The 15,571-nt window shown below is 44.6% G+C and overlaps 1 protein-coding gene across 2 annotated transcripts in view; it reads left to right on the top strand.

Moving 5' to 3' along the window:
- The window catches only part of LOC309565116 (oxidative stress-induced growth inhibitor 1-like), a 140,646-nt gene that overhangs the window by 80,277 nt on the left and 44,798 nt on the right, over positions 1-15,571 (top strand). The window contains exon 1 of one of the 2 annotated variants that reach the window (XM_082269894.1): positions 9,664-9,716. The exons of the other annotated variant lie outside the window; for it this stretch is intronic. The gene's annotated coding sequence lies outside the window, so the exon portion shown is untranslated. Of the gene's footprint in view, positions 1-9,663; positions 9,717-15,571 lie in introns of those variants that run through there. 2 annotated transcript variants of the gene reach the window in all.

Genomic DNA, 15,571 nt, shown 5'->3' with positions numbered 1-15,571 from the left:
GAAAGATCAGATTCGGAAACGGTGGTCTGACCTCAAACACCGTGAGCAGGATCAGCTTTCCCAAATCCATCGGATTTTGAAAAAAAGTAAGTTTTATTTTTTCTTTATTTTTTTAATCATGCAATATGTTTTTTATAATTTTGTGTATGTTGTATTAACATGTCTAGATTATAATGTCTATGTAAAAAGTTAGATTACTCATTTTAGTTGTCATGTCGTGATTTGATCGATCTATTGTTGATGTTTTAGTATATGACATTAAAAGTCAGGAAGCCATAGTTAAAAATATATGTATTGTGTTGCAACGAACGTTCTTTCCTGCACGAATCTTCTCAGCAAACATTCCTATTAATCACAGATTATTATTCAAACCTTTAAATAGGAGAAAAACGTAAACTCCGTGCCAAACTATGGGAAAGGAGGAGGAGAGGTCTGGCAGCTCCATCGGCAGTTGCCGAACAAGATGAGGACATGGGCACAGAAGGTGGCACAGATTCCACTAAAGGTAATTGGTTCCTATGCACTGTCAAACATTAATGTACCATATTTTTCGTAGATAACCATGTACATGTCTTCATATTTGTTACTAAAAGAGCTATCAAGCAGGGCACCATGTCCTAACAAATGTACCTCTTGTGACTTTTATGATACGGCCAATGTTTTGTATTATGTAGATGAAGACATTATTCCTGAACTTATTCTGGTGGAGCCAACAAGTGATGAGACACCAGAGCAACATGAAGGTTTGTAGGCACAGATTTTTGTGTAGTGGGATCATAGAAATATGTGTATTTGCAATGATTGTTTAACCTTATATTCTTGTATTCCCTTACAAATTTACATTGCAGATGTTGCATCATGCCAGGATGTGGCATCCCCAGCCATGTCAGAACCCCGATCTCCTGGCAACTTGGCAAGCAGCATGGAAGCCACTTCCAAAAATGTGGAGGATCCAGGACCAAGTGTCCAAGAGCCAATTGTGTGCCCACGTAGGTTTTTTCATAATGATTTTTATCAGTGTTTTTTTAGCCTCCAATTGTCAACACTAGTTCCCTATGGGAGCCTCTTTATTTGAATGGAAGTGGCACCGTAAGTCGGATCAGGATGCTCTGACTTGCGGGGCCACTTGCGCTGTGAAGATTTTTGAGGGGGAAGTACACAGACAAATTGAAGAACCCACCGTGGGTGTCCACCCCAAGTTTACAACCAGGCCTTTTGTGTGTGGTATTGAGTTTGAGGGTATGCCCACAACAAAAAGACAGCGTGGGTTACCCCCAAAACCCCTACCAGACCCTTATCCAAGCATGCAGCTTGTCAGGCCAGGAAAGAGAACGAGCAAGCGGACCAAACACCCCCTGGACCACAGCAGGACACATGCCCTCAACATGGGGGGGTTTTGTTGCTTTGGGCCAGGGGGCCTCTGCACCGCACACACAAAAGCACCTTGCTCCCATGTAGAGGAGGACAAGGGCCTCATCCCCACAACCCTGTCTGGTGGTTTTGGGGGGTCATGCGGCCAGGGGGTTCCTAGGACTTTGGAAGCAACCTTTAACAAAGGGTGGCCCCCAGATCCCAGACCCCAATCCCTATGTGAATGGGTATGGGGTACATAGTACCCCTACACATTAACCACATAAATGGAAGTGTATGTGAATAACGACAGGAGACGTTTATGAAATGTTCTTAAATATCTTCATCCGGTCTTCTCCACTCTGCTCTTTGGATCTTCTCCTCTCCACTCTTCTGCTGTCCAATCTTCTGCTCTTATGTTGTCTGCTCTTTTGCCCTAGGCTCTTCTTCTTCCTCCTGTCCTCCTCCGATGCTGTTGCCGTGCATTCTGCCCGTCTCTGGTCTCTGCATCTTAATATATATACATTACGACCATGCCCTCACAATGACGTCATCATGCGTTCACACCCCTAATAAATCTATAGTAAGCTCAGGAGACCGGCAGAATCATCAGCAACAGCATCGGAGGAGGACAGGAGGAAGAAGAAGAGCCTAGGGCAAAAGAGCATAAGAACAGGGTAGGTATTAACTCGAGAGGAATTTAAGATTACCTGGACACCAAATGTTTCTCTATTATTATGACCTCATGTAGGTGATTCACATTGACTCATTTTTTTTTATTTTTTACAGACCATGTTTTACATAGTTGCACATTAGCCAAATTGACCCGTGAGGCTCTCCAATGCTGCGCAGACCTGGAACAAATAAAGGAGACTGCAACGGCATTACAAATCAAAATGCGCAATTTTGTGGACATGATTGGCAAATTTTAAGCCACAATTTTACTACGTTTTTAATGTTTGTATTGGGATGTTCCTGATGTTACAAATTTTTTATAATGTTTTATGGCATTTTAATTACACTCAGATGTTAAAGAGTGTACCCAAGTTTGGGAAAAGCACTTTACAACACCCTAACCCTAACCCTAACCCTAACCCTAACCCTAACCCTGTGAATGTTTGATACTAAAACGTTTTTACATTCAACAATGTGTGTTCAATTCTTTATTAGACTTTCGTTGGGGGGTCGAGGTCTAAAGCTGTGTAAAGAAGCACTAAATGTATGATGGCTGTCCTATTCCCATATTTACATGTTAATGAAAGCATTTTGGACACTGCCATATGCGAGTTGCTGGAGGTGTCAATGAAATGTTAAAGATACCCCCAGTTTTAACGCATATCACAGTGCGATCTGACATTTCACACAGGATCGGATCACACAAGTTTGAACGATTGTGCGATCCTATCCTGATGCGGCTGAATAAATGCATCATGTGCGACTTTTGTGCGAGTGCAGTGCGAATTGAGCCATACAAACTGTATAGCTGATTTTCGCATGAACATCTGATCGCATGTAATAAAGGAGCAGTGCGCTACGATATTACATGCCATCAGATGTGCAGTGTGAATTGAGACATACACTTTGTATGGCTACATTCGCACTGAACACGCATACAAGTCGCACATGACCCTTTATTTCTGATGTATCTGGATTGGATCGCACAGTGCTTAACACTTGTGGAATACAATCCTGTGCAAAAAGTAAGTGGCGGGTCACCCTTATGCAATGCTGGAAGGCTGCAAAGTCGCAGACTTCCCGCATCGCATAAGTGTGACTCAACACTCAAGGTACTAGCAGTCCTAGGATTCAATATGGCATTGATATTGCCAGTAGCAATCAGTGTAGGGAGATCAGTGTAATCTATAGTGTATTGCTTGTTCGTTGCTCTAGTTCACTTTCCATTACCTATATATATAACACTTTGAGATGAACAATGATCAAGTTTCACATAACACTGACATATCCTAACATTGGTGGGCAGTGAGAAGGATGTCATAAATGAACACAACATAACAGGTGTAGGTACTTTGTTAATACCCTAATGTATTATATGAAATATATAGTATGGGCAACTTCTGGACAATGAACACCAATGTAAGGTGACATTAGATGAACCTTGGGTGTGACCTAGTTCTCAATGTGACAGGGTTTGTGTACATTTTGTGGGGTGCAGAAGGCCCTTGTATTTACACCACTGGCTAAAAAATAACACATGGCCATCATCACTTTGGATCAGCTGGTGAGAGACTACAGTCAAGAAACACACTGATGAATGTATTAACCCTTCCAAAGTCACACATATATAACACATGATTAACCCAAATAATTGTGTTTGGCATATGTGCCCAAATGATTATAATCCACAATACAGAATCATTGCAATTTTTGTTTAATGTGTTGAAAAATAATATATCTCTGACATTTATCTTGTGTGTCCAATCTTTAACAAGATTAATGGGTGTGTGACAGTGATTGCTGCCAGGACACAGCTGCTCTCCCCACGAAATAGTCCAGATATTCCTGGCGGATCTGACGGGCCCTGTGTGATGCCAATGCTGACCGTCCAACTTCCATTGACGGCATGGACTCCACTTGGTTAGAAGGTTGGGCCTCTCCACTTGTACCTGGCATAGCAGGGTCAGTATCCAGTTGCTGCAATACATAATTTTGTGCATTCCTGCGTAGGAAGTTGTGCAAAATGCAGCAACACAAGACCACATTATCCACTTTGTACAGTGCCAGGTTTATGGACGTCAGGAATATCCGGAACCGGTTGGCCATTATCCCGAAGGCATTCTCCACAACTCTGCGAGCTCTGGACAACCGGTAGTTGTAAATCCTTTGGTCTGGGGTGAGGTTCCTCTGAGGGTAGGGCTTCATGAGATGCTCCCCAAGCGCAAAAGCCTCATCTGCGATAAACACAAAGCTCATACCCTCAACAGTTTGCTCCCTGGATGGCAGGTTCAGAGTGCCGTTCTTTAGACGACGAGCGAACTCCGTCTGATCAATAACTCCCCCATCCGAATTGCGGCCATTTTTGCCAATATCCAAAAAAATAAACTCATAGTTTGCATTAACTATGGCTAGCATGACTATACTAAAAAAACCTTTATAATTATAAAAAAATGTGCCGGAATTCGGAGGGGGGACAATGCGGACGTGCTTCCCATCAATAGCACCCCCACAATTGGGAAAATTCCACTTCTCCAGAAATTGATCAGAAATCTCCAGCCATTGCTCTGCGTTTGAAGGAAACTGTGGGGAAAAAATAAAAAAAATAAAATTAGTGCTTGAGCACATCACATTATTAATTACACACACAGTTGTCTGTTAAATGCTTATGCAACTTGCTAAAAAAATATACAACAGGAAGGCAAAGGTTTGGATATGGGGATGTAACATCTACATACATTTATTTTCAACCTCCTATTGTTCTTATATTGTAAAGGGCCATACACACTAGAAGATTCTCTGAAGACTTTTTCGTGCAGATTTACCTTTTCTATGTAGTGCAAGGGCCTACCAGATTGCATAGGATTTGAAAGTGTTTGTTGGACCTTATATTATTTGGTTTTGGTAAATCGGAAGGATAAATTGTTCTGACAATCTTCTAGTGTGTATGGCCCATTATACTCACCAGCTAGAGCTGAGATTTACAAACTACGGCCATCCAGCTGTTGCAGAACTACACATCCCATGAGGCCTTGTAATTCTCTGACATTCACAGACATGACTAGGCATGATGGAAATTGAAGTTCGTGAACAACTGGTGGGCCATAGTTTGAAGACCTCTGAACTTGAGCTTTGGTATATGCTGACTTTGAGATTTAGCATGTGGGTGGGGGATGGGTAAGTAAAACTGGGCATTTATACATCAATAAGGGCTTGTGGTCAGTGAAGGTTTTAACATCATTACATAAACATACAGAATCATAGGTGGGAATGGATGGACTGATGTATTTTAGATAAATCATTAACTAGGTACTAAAACATTGGCCAAGGAATAATTGTTTGAGGGAAAGCAATAAAATTAGATAAATTCGACATACTGTTAACAGGCAATGCGTTTAGGGACACATAGGAGAGAATGGTGGGGTGGTTAGTGGGTAATTTTACAAATGGTTAAAGATAATCTACATCTTTACTACTATGTGCATGCGGACAGAGGGTAGTTTACAAATAATGGCCTGTGTCAATTGCTGTACATCCAAAAACATCATAATTCAGGTGAAACTAGTAATACATGTAATGTAATGTAAAAAATCAAACATACCTTGATATAGTCCTTCTGCAAGACCTTGATGATGGCAGAGCAGGTCTCAGGGATGATGACTCCAAGTGCTTGGGGGGAGATGCCTGTGGTGAACTTCAGATCCTGCAGGCTTCTCCCTGTTGCAAGATACCTCAACGTCGCAATTAACCTTTGCTCAGGAGTAATTGCAAGCCGCATACAAGTATCCTGCTTCAGAATATAGGGGGACACCAGGGCAAGAAGACGGTAAAAGATGGGATCCGTCATCCTCAAATAATTCCTGAAGTCATCAGGATTATTTTCCTGGAGCTCCCTCAGCAAGGACATATGAGAAAATTGATCACGGTTAAGCAACCAATTTTTCGTCCAGGAGGTCCGCTTCTTCTTCCTATTGCTCGTACGTCGTCTCAGAGCCAAAACTCCAACACTAACGACAGCAACGGACGAATTCACGGTCGCCATAATAAATTCTCGAACGATGTCTCGGAAAATAGCGAAATGTCGTCAACCAAACAAATGCTACCGAAATCAGCGCGAGATGCCCAGAAGGGTCACGGCCAAACACTCACTTCCTCTTTTGTAGCGGCGAACGTGCGTGGAACGTAGTGACGTCATTTTCTGTCGGAAGACAAATGTCCTGGGCAAGTTTAGAGCACTTTTCAACAGACAAACAACAAACACACCAGCCGCGAACATTTGTAGGACGTTCCGTCGGCCGACGATCGGTACGTGTGTACGGGCCTTTAGATGATGATCAGATCACAGTTTATGACCAATTTGTGCAGAAACCCATATCATTCCAAAGGGTTCACATATTTTTCTTGCAGCTGTTTGTATATACTGTATGTATATATATATATAATTTTTTACATTTTACAGTGGTTTTTTTAGATGTGAATTGTTTATTAGTAGGGCTGTAGGACAGCTTTTTTCTGCTGGAAAAAAACAGACTAAAGCCCCGTACACACGTACCGATCGTCGGCATACAAATGTTCGTCTTTTCTCCCCGGGATGTCGGTGTCTGTAAAAAGTGCAAAGACAGCACAAGGACAGCACAAGAATTTTGTCTGCAGACTTCAGCTGACTGCAGAAGTGATGTCATGTAATGGTTAACTTTCCCTGTGTTTTTAATTTTCTGAGCATGCCCAGTCTTGCAAATCTGCAGTCTGTCGGCCGAATTCTGTACTGACAGGCGAACAATCGTCCGTTCTGGTGTCCGCAGACAAACATTTTCATGTTTGCAAGAAAGACTTTTGTCCGCGGATTGTGCGCAGACATCTGTCGGAGGCACCATACTAACACGCGTACAATCGGCAGATCTTTCGTCCGCCGACGTTTGTATGACGACGATCGGTACGTGTGTACGGGCCTTTACTGGCTGGATCACCAGATGAAAATAAAAGAAAGAAAGCCTAATAGCATATATCAAAAGCAAATGTTTATCATATTACAATTTGCCAACTCTTAAGAGCCGGTTCACACTATTACGACTTGCCAGGCGACTTGGTCAGCCTGGCAAGTCACGCACCGTCGGGTCCATTGAGTAGTACAGGACCGGTTCTAATAGGAGCGACCCAAGTCGCTACGACTTAGAAAAAGGGTCCTGTACTACTTCGGGGCGACCTGGAGGCGACTTGCATAGACATTCATTAGATGAAGTCCGTGCAAGTCGCGCCGAAGTCACAGTGCACGCGACTTCACAGGTCGCCCCCGAAGTCGGAGAGACCTAATGTGAACGGGGACTTAAAGCGGAGTTCCACCCAAAAGTGGAACTTCCGCTTTAGGGAGTCCTGACCCCCCGACATGCCACATTTGGCATGTCATTTTTTGGGGGGGGGAGCGGGTACCTAGTTTTGACAGGTACCCGCTCCCACTTCCGCTCGGAGCGCCGCGGCGCCCTGATAGGAAGTTCTCCTCTCCCCCTCCCTCCCTGCAATCTTCTGGGACACGTCAGAGGTCCCAGAAGATTGCCGGCCAATCACGGCGCGCAGCGCGACTCGCGCATGCGCAGTGGGCACCCGGCTGTGAAGCCGCAAACTGTAACAGCCGGGTGCCCACAGCAGTGATGCCGGCGCCGTGGGAGAGGATCGAGGCTTCCGGCGGCAGCATCGCTGGACCGTTGGACAGGTGAGTAAATGGCTGGAACTCCGCTTTAATGTGACGGTTGCATTCGTTTTCTTTTTTAGTCTGGGTTCACACTTGAGCGATTCTAGCAATTGCAATGCATTTTGCAACTTGTTTTGGGGTGTCATTAATTTAACATTGACACTGGTGGCAGATAGCATGAACAGAGTGCGGGGATTCACTGTGTTTCCTGCACCACATATATGTAAACCGGGGCTTTGTTTCTCTTTTTTTTTTATCTGGTGATCCTGCCAGTAAGTCTGTTGTTTTTCAACTGAACAAGTTCTCCTGTAAAATATATCAGAGAGTGTTGAGACAAGCCATTTCCCACTGACAGGGGTGCTTACAATGATCAGCTTTTATTTATGTAATGTTAAGCCCCGTACACACGTACCGATCGTCGGCTGAACGATCGGCCGTCTTTTGTCCAGGGCTGTCGTGTCTGTTGAAAAGTGCAAAAGACTGCACATGAATTTTGTCGGCCAACAACAGCCGACTGCAGAAGTGATGTCATGTGATGGTTAACTTTCCGTGTGTTCTTTCTTCTCTGAGCATGCCCAGTCTTGCAAATCTGCTGATTGTCCACCAAAATCAGTACTGACTGGCGAACAATCGGCCGTTCTGTTGTTGGCGTACAAAAATTTTAATGCCTGCAGGACAGATTCTGTTCGGTCGAAAATGCGCTGTCGGCTGTCGGAAAGCATCATACTAACAAGCCTACAATCGGCCGATTGTTCGGCGGCCGAATATTTGTGGCCGACAATCGGTACGTGTGTACGGGGCTTTAGAGCTCCCGAAGAAGCGTTATCTCGCGAAACATGTAGAGCTCGGACCTCGGTCCAATTAGCTGATAACCCAAACTGTGGTGTCTATGGTGCAGGATTTTCCATCGCCACCCACTAGGGTTAGACACACATGGTTGGTTAGGGTATATCATTATCCTGTTTCTGATTTAAACATTCATTATATGAAATTGTGTATACATTGTACATTGATGTATATTTAAATAATAAAATGTATGTATTTGTTTTACCAATGCCTCTAAGGTCCATCCTGTTCTAGTCTCTCTTTATTTATGTAAAACCTTTATTACAAAAAAGTAACAAAACTGTTTGCCAAAATGGATTATAAAGTGTGAGCTGGAGTCTGGCTTCAATTTATTATTGTATTTAAATCTGCTATTCCATCCAACACCCCCTCCCCCAGACTGACAATGCTGCTGTCCAAAGGTGCCCCTGTGCTCCTTCATCCAGAGTGGAGGCACTCTATACTGGAGGTGTGTCACTGGTAGGGTCATGGATAACAACAAGGTACCACCAGTCTTCCTGTACTGGACCCAGGCCAGCAGGGGGCCAAGGCAGCAGAGTAAATCAGATGTGGGCATGTAGGATGATTGACACGGGGGGGGGTTGGGCATTTGATGGAACCAATCCCCTGTATGGTCCGCTCTGTAGCAGCTAAAAGCTTCCTTCTTCTCCCACTCCTGCCGACTTTCAGCTGCTGCTGCATAAAAAGAGCTATATAGGGAATCGGTTCCTATGATTGCTCCCCCCCCCTCCCCCTGCACTGATCACCCCCCCCCCCCCCCCCCTGTACACCATACGGTTCCCCCCGCTGCTCAGAAGAATAGATCTCCTGTGTATCTCCTCTCTTCTCCTACAAACTTCCCTCCCCTCCTTCCCTCCTCTCCTCTCCTCCGCCAGGCTGCCGGTGACGTCACGGGATCCCATTCATAATCCGCGGACTCCGGAGCCTGCTGCTGACTCATGCTTATCGGATGAAAAGAGAGACCCCGCCCCGTCATTCCTCGTCCCGCCCCGTCATTCCTCGTCCCGCCCCCATCATCCTCGTCCCGCCCCTTCTGGAAGATACCTGCCGCTCTATATAACCCGGAGCGGAGCTGTGCGCACATGGAGGAGGAGAGCCGAGCTGTCACCATTCCCGATCATCTCCGAGCATTTCCGATCATCTCCGATCATTCCATAGATTGGTAAGAAGAATATAGAATAGTAATGTCCTCTGTCACTGTCCTCCATGTGCTCCTCTGTCTATCAGATCTGTCATTTCATCCTCTGTGATGTAACCGGCAGCTGCAGCCTGCTAACCGTTAACCCCTTACCTAACACCCCACTCCCATCATACATTACCTAACACTCCATCATACATAGAGATCCCCACTCCCATCATACATAGAGATCCCCACTCCCATCATACCTAACACCCCACTCCTATCATACATATCATAGCACAGTACACTACTCTACTCCTAAAGGTAGTACAGCCACACTACTCATAGTATATAATAGTAGTACAGTACTCATAGTATATAATAGTAGTACAGTACTCATAGTATATAATAGTAGTACAGTACTCATAGTATATAATAGTAGTACAGTACTCATAGTATATAATAGTAGTACAGTACTCATAGTATATAATAGTAGTACAGTACTCATAGTATATAATAGTAGTACAGCACTCATAGTATATAATAGCAGCACAGTGCTCATAGTATATAATAGTAGTAAAGTGCTCATGGTAAATAATAGTAGTACACTACACATAGTATATAATAGTAGTACAGCGCTCATAGTATATAATAGTAGTACAGCGCTCATAGTATATGATAGTAGTAGAGTACTCATGGTATATAATGGTAGTATAGTACTCATAGTATATAATAGTAGTACAGCGCTCATATTATATAATAGTAGTAGAGTACTTATGGTATATAATGGTAGTATAGTACTCATAGTATATAATAGTAGTACAGCGCTCATATTATATATTAGTAGTACAGTACTCATGGTATATATACAGAATCTCACAAAATTGAGTACCCCCCCCCCCCCCCCCTCACATTTTCATAAATATTTTATATCTTTTCATGTGACAACACTGAAGAAATGACACTTTGATACAATGTAAAGTATTGAGTGTACAGCTTGTATAAGTGTCGGTTCACACTAGGGCGACACGACTTCGGGCGACTAATGCCGTCCCCCGTGCACCACGACTTCAGCGCGGCTTGCAACGACTTCACATAATAGAAGTCAATGCAAGTCGCTCCGACTTTTCAAAAAAAAGGTGCAGGAACCTTTTTCTAAGTCGGAGCGACTTGAGTCGCTCCTATTAGAACGGTTCCAATTGCACAGCACGGTCCGCTACTTGTCAGGCGACCAAGTCGGAACAGTGTTAACCGGCACTAACCGTCTAACATGTCCAAATTGGGCCCAGATAGCCATTTTCCCTCACCAGTGTCATGTGACTTGTTACAAGGTCTCAGGTGTGAATGGGGAGCAGGTGTGTTAAGTTTGGTGTTATCGCTCTCACTCTCTCATACTGGTCACTGGAAGTTCAATATGGCACCTCATGGCAAAGAACTCTCAGAGGATTCTGAAAAAAAGAATTGTTGCTCTAAATAAAGATGAAATAACAAAGGTGCAGCGCTAAAATTGCATACAGTGAATCGCATGAACTGCTTAATGTATACAAAAATGTCCATAATAAAGAAACACAAATAATAAATATGGTAGTCCTTTCAACTTCACAAAGGTATGCACAAAGATGTAGTTTAGCAGACCCGTGCTGTAAAGGATGAATATGTGCACCACTTCAATCGTGAATCCATCACCAAAGTAAGTACAAGCCTCTCACCTCCATCCCTCAACCATTAAAGGTCATTGCACTTTAATCAGGGTAAAGACCAGATGGACCTCTGCCAAACCCGATCTCCTATGCTCTGCAGCGAACTCCAAGAACGATCAGCAGTTGTGCATCCCATAAAAAATATGAAAACATCTAATGCTCTCCGTTTTTGCAAAACAACATTTATTGTAAAGCTAAAAGATTCTACTCACATAAAAGGCACTTTACATAATGGCAAAGATGTGCTCCGATGCATCGATCCCTGGGTAGTCACGCCCACTGACGCAACGCGTACGGGGGAGGAGTTGTGACGTCACCCGCGACGCTCCGGAGGGATCGATGCATCGGAGCACATCTTTGCCATTATGTATTTATGATCTTCTTAATGCACTAGGAAAGTGCCTTTTATGTGAGTAGAATCTTTTAGCTTTACAATAAATGTTGTTTTGCAAAAACAGAGAGCATTAGATGTTTTCATATTTTTTATGGGATGCACAACTGCTGATCGTTCTTGGAGTTCGCTGCAGAGCATAGGAGATCGGGTTTGGCAGAGGTCCATCTGGTCTTTACCCTGATTAAAGTGCAATGACCTTTAATGGTTGAGGGATGGAGGTGAGAGGCTTGTACTTACTTTGGTGATGGATTCACGATTGAAGTGGTGCACATATTCATCCTTTACAGCACGGGTCTGCTAAACTACATCTTTGTGCATACCTTTGTGAAGTTGAAAGGACTACCATATTTATTATTTGTGTTTCTTTATTATGGACATTTTTTGTATACATTAAGCAGTTCATGCGATTCACTGTATGCAATTTTAGCGCTGCACCTTTGTTATGTTTATTTGTTCTATTGGGTATTGATAGTTTTGACCTTTACCGGTGTTCAGCTGCTTATTTACCATTTTCTGTCAGATCTGAGCGCTGAATAGTCTCCTTTTATTTTTTCTAAATAAATATGGCCTAGGCCAGGGGTCTGCAACCTTTAAGACAAAAAGAGCCACTTGGACCCGTTTCCGAAGAAAAAAAAAAACTGGGAGCCGCAAAACCATTGCGACATCTGATGTAAATAATAATTAATAATGAGGGCCCAATGTCATCCTCGTCATTATAAAAATAACTTTTTTGTCACTTTTTTTTTTATTATTTCTTTGTTTGACCCCTCAGAATTACTCCTCCTCATAGAAATAAACGTTAAATTAACAAGTTACCTTTTTTTGTGTGTGTGTTCTTCACTCCCCTTAAAAACAGTGACCAGCGTACATGCCCCCTTTCAATGCAGTGACCAGCGTACATGTCCCTTACAATGTAGTAGTGACCAGCATACATGCCCCTTTTAATGTAGTGACCAGCATACATGTCCCTTACAATGTAGTAGTGACCACCATACATGCCCCTTTCAATGTAGTGACCAGCGTACATGCCCCTTACAATGTAGTAGTGACCACCATACATGCCCCTTACAATGTAGTGACCACCATACATGCCCCTTTCAATGTAGTGACCAGCGTACATGCCCCTTTCAATGTAGTGACCAGCATACATGCCCCTTTCAATGTAGTGACCAGCGTACATGCCCCTTACAATGTAGTAGTGACCACCATACATGCCCCTTACAATGTAGTAGTGACCACCATACATGCCCCTTTCAATGTAGTGACCACCATACATGCCCCTTACAATGTAGTGACCACCATACATGCCCCTTTCAATGTAGTGACCAGCGTACATGCCCCTTTCAATGTAGTGACCACCATACATGCCCCTTTCAATGTAGTGACCAGCGTACATGCCCCTTTCAATGTAGTGACCACCATACATGCCCCTTACAATGTAGTAGTGACCACCATACATGCCCCTTTCAATGTAGTGACTGCCATACATGCCCCCTTCAATGCAGTGTGTGGGCCAGGTCCCCCCCCTGAGGCATCACTTCACTTCCATGCCCCCTGAATATGCAGAGACCACCATACATGCCCCCTTCAATGCAGTGTGTGGGCCGGGGCATCACTTGCAGGGACCACCATACATAACCCCCTTCAATGCAGTGTGTGGGCCGGGCCGCACTCGGGCTCCCGCTCCCCCCCCCTCCCCCCCCAGGCATCAGTTCACTTACCTCACACTGGTGCCTGGCACGGGAGTCTGGATGGACGTCATCTTTCTCCTGCATGCGCGCCGCTGCCCTCCGATCTGACAGCGGGCGGGAAGGTGACGTCGGGACGGTGCATGACTAACGCACGCACCGCCCCCATGCGAGTTACAGCCAGTACAGCGCCCGCCACAGTGAGGAGCGCCTCCTCCCCTCGCTAGTATCCGCCCCGGAGCCGCGGCAAAGATGTAAAAGAGCCACATGCGGCTCCGGAGCCGCAGGTTGCCGACCCCTGGCCTAGGCTATAAGAAGGTTGTCAAGACCCTGAAACTGTGCTGCAGCACGTTGGCCAAGACCATACAGTGGTTTAACGGGACAGGTTCCACTCAGAACAGGCCTAGCCATGGTCAACCAAAAGAAGTTGAGTGCATGTGCTCAGCGTCATATCCAGGTTGTCTTTGGGAAATAGATGTATGAGTGCTGCCAGCATTGCTGCAGAGGTTGAAGGGGTGGGGCTCAGGCTGTCAGTGCTCAGACCATACGCCGCACACTGCATCAAATTGGTCTGCATGTCTGTCATCCCAGAAGGAAGCCTCTTCTAAAGATGATGCACAAGAAAGCCCGCAAACAGTTTGCAGAAGACAAGCAGACTAAGGACATGGATTACTGGAACCATGTTTTGTGGTCTGTTGAGACCAAGATAAACTAATTTGGTTCAGATGGTGTCAAATGTGTGTGGCGGCAACCAGGTGAGGAGTATACAGACAAGTGTGACTTGCCTACAGTCAAGCATGGTGGTGGGAGTGTCATGTTCTGGGACTGCATGAGTGCTGCCGGCACTGGGGAGCTACAGTTCATTGAGGGAACCATGAATGCCAACATGTACTGTGATGTACTGAAGCAGAGCATGATCCCCTCCCTTCAGAGACTGGGCCGCAGGGCAGTATGCCAACATAATAACAACCCCAAACATGCCTCCAAGATGACCACTGCCTTGCTAAAGAAGCTGAGGGTAAAGGTGATGGACTGGCCAAGCATGTCTCCAGACCTAAACGCTATTGAGCATCTGTGGGGCATCCTCAAATGGAAGATGGAGTACAAGGTCTCTAACATCCATCGGCTAATAATAGTAGTACAGTACTCATAATATATAATAGTAGTACAGTGCCCATGGTATATAATCGTAGTACAGTACTTATAGTCAGTGGTGTATTTAGGTTTTGTGCTGCCCTAGGCCTGACTAAACTTGTGCACCCCCTAATTTAAATAACATACCGGCAGGTAGCAATGTGATCACTTTATGGGGATGCCAGACTGATTTGCCTCCTGGACCCTGCCCTCTGGCCCTATTCACCCCATAAGACTGGCACTATACTAAAAGTGTAGCGCAAGTCAGTGGGGACCTTTTTTGTGCAGGAGACAAGAAGAGGCAGATTTTTATTCAGTGCGGCGTGCATCTTTTTTGCTGCCCCCCCTGCAAAGTGCTGCCCTCTTCCTGGGCCTTGTCGGCCTAGGCCAAGGTACAGCACTGCTTAAAGTATTACAGTACTCATGGTATATAATAGTAGTACAGTACTGACAGTATATAGTAGTACAGTACTCATGGTATATAATAGTAGTACTGCAGTCGCTTCACTACGCTCAGGTGTGAACAGAGCCTAAGGGCCCATTCCCACCAGTGGTTGCACTAGAACACCGCTGCTGGTGTGCAGTAGGATGAGCAGTGTCGATGCGCAGATATCAGCACATTGGACTGAATTTTTTTTTTTTAAGAACATAATTGAATATCACCATGTGACCTTTCAATAGTCAGTTGGCCACAGAACAGTACAAGGCTATAGACGGAGTCATGCTGCGTTGCATGCTGTACTTTTTCTCAGTGCACACCAGCGCATTGAACTAGCCTGGCAGGAGACGAGACATATTGGAATAGCTGTCCAGTGCAGTCCTGCCACACCTGGTTGGAATTAGTCCTTAGTGAACGCTCAGAGCTCCTGCTGTTGTCTTGATGGTTACAGTACAATGCAATGATAATGAGATCGGTATCAACCAATCACATCCCATATGAGGCTTCTAGCGCAGGTATTGAAATAAAAACGAACACCTGAT

This window comes from Pelophylax lessonae (genome assembly GCF_965119305.1).
Source record: "Pelophylax lessonae genome assembly, chromosome: 10".
Taxonomy (NCBI): Eukaryota; Metazoa; Chordata; class Amphibia; order Anura; family Ranidae; genus Pelophylax; species Pelophylax lessonae.
This window is presented reverse-complemented; position numbering and strand designations above follow the sequence as displayed.